Here is a 2424-nt window from a genome sequence, read left to right on the forward strand (position 1 = left end):
TGCCCCCAATCAGCCCCCCGCCTGATCATTGCCTCACCCAGCACTAGCATTTCTGCACCAAAAAACTAAACAAAACCCTGCACTCACTGGCTGTAACAGCAGCTGCTAAAGCCACTCAGGGCCTCATGGCATGGCCCCCACACGTGGCGAGGAGCAGCAGGGACTGGCCCTGGCTGTCTGGTACCCATGCTGCTGCATCACATGGATGTAGCGTGGCTCGGCAGGGCACCACGCAGCTCTGCATGCTGTTTGTCAGGTGGGGCAACTCAGGCCGAGCAGTGCTGGACCGTGGGTGACAGCTGCAGTGGACCGAACTGCCTGACAGTGCACAAAACTCTGCCAAGCCATGCTGCACCCATGCAATTCAGCAGCGGCAACATGGCCAGGGCTGGTCCCTGCTGCCCCCCACCATGCAGGGGGGCTATGCCATGAGGCCCTGAGCAGGTCTAGAAGCTGCTGCTACAGTTGGTGAGTGTAGGGTTTTGTTTTGTTTTGTTTGGGGTTTTTTTGGGTGGATTGGAAGGGATGCTGGTGTCAGGTGAAGCAGTGATCGGGGTGGGGGGTAGTGAGGGAGCAAGTGGAGGGGCAAGCAGGGGAAAGGCAGTGCTTGGAGGCAGGGCACACATAGACTCTGTGAGGGGGGGCGCTGTAGATCCCTATTGGGAGATGAATCCATGAGCTGTGGGGGGGGGAGGGGATGCACCCTGTGGGGGACAGGGGACCCACCCCTCCCAGCCAGCCCCCTCAAATGCCCCTCACACCCACAGTCCCCCCACACCCCCAAGCCACCCCCACAAACTCCTCACCTATGAACCTGGCCCTGTAGGTCATGAGTGAAGGGACAGGGGCAGGACACTGGCATACTAGTGCTGCTCAGCACTGTACATCCTGGGGAGTGAAGGGGTATGTGGCAGCTCTGGTTTTTCTATGACAAAAAACCCAAAAATCAGTGCCAAACTGTATAGATATTTAGAATTTACTTTATTATAATGATAGAGGCACTGGTAGGCATCCAAATTGCTTTAAAATTGTAAATATAATCAATAAAACATTGCCCAGATGATTTGATCTCTCTCTCTCTCTAGTGGTCTTTTGATTTACTTGTGGAAGAACATAGATCTTGGGGTATTTTAAAGAGTGACTTTGGAATTTTTTTTCAGGTATTTTACAGTTTTTAAATAGGGAACAACAGAATTCCTGCTTGGGAGGCAACTAGCAGGACCAAGGCAGAGAAGCCTGCTCAAAACTGGCACCCAGGACACAGCTGGCGGTGGCAAACCTCCTGGCCACTTGGGATATGAAGATATGCTTTGACAGTTCAAAGCAGGCACCCACATGGGAACATCTTCTGGGTGATAGCTGCCCAGATGGCTGGGCAGTGGCACACATGGCAGTAGTGCCACACAAAGTCGAGCTGTGCAGCTACAGCCCACTGGCAACTGGCACAGAGGTGCAGATGTCTCTAATGGCCATGCTGTCCCCATGTGGGTCTGATAGGCACGCAGCCTTAGGGCTACATGTTGTTGCAAGTGACAGGTCACAGCCAGGCAGCAGCCCCCACTGCCAGACTGCTGCAGTGGACAGAAGGTGCAGGGAACTCTCAGGGCTGCTTCAGCAGTCCAGCTGGCACAAGGGGTAGTGACCCCAGGTACCAGTTGGCTGGGCCCCAGAAGCTCCTGAGAGTGAGTAGCCCTGAGCTACTTGCCAGGGAAACTTTTTATGCTGCTGGGACCAGCACCGGTGCTGGTCCCAGGCTCTAGCTTGCCCTGGCTGCAGATCCAGGAGCAGCCAGGCAGGGTTACTTTGCCCCAAGTGGCACAATTTGCCCCACACCAAAGTGCATGTCCAGGCACATGTGCTGAGGCAAACAGCTGTGGCTCAAATTTGTACCGCTTCTATGTGAGCTGTTGCAATCAGACGTGCCTGCATGTGTGGATGCACCCACAGCGTTTATCACCCCTAACTCAGTGTTTATTCTCCCATTAAGAAAACAGCCTCTCTCCATTAATTCAAGCTTTTCTTAAGCAGCTTTTCCATGGAAGGAACATAGGGATGTTAACAGCTACCTGTTGATTAGCTCTAAAAAGCCCTAATCTGACACAGTCCTGTCTGCCTTTATCCTCTCTCCCACAGTATGGACTGTAGCGAGCATGTGGTATGCTAGCTAATGCTGAGAGGTGTCTGTGTAAGGCAGGGGGCAGGGGGGAATCCCTGCTTCAGCAGGAAGTGGTAACGGGGAGGGGAGGAGCAGGAGGAAGCCAGGCAGATGCCCTGTACCTGCAGTCTCTTCTGGAGCTGCAGCCAAGGAGCAGACTGAGGGGAGGGGGGGCAGCCAAGCTCTCTGAAGCAGACAGCAGAGCCCTGCTCAGCCCAGAGAGCATGCCAGGATGCTGGGGGACTCTGATTTAACTTAAACCAGGAAGG

Source organism: Crocodylus porosus, unplaced genomic scaffold, assembly GCF_001723895.1.
Source record: "Crocodylus porosus isolate Cpor-Errol unplaced genomic scaffold, CroPor_comp1, whole genome shotgun sequence".
Taxonomy (NCBI): Eukaryota; Metazoa; Chordata; order Crocodylia; family Crocodylidae; genus Crocodylus; species Crocodylus porosus.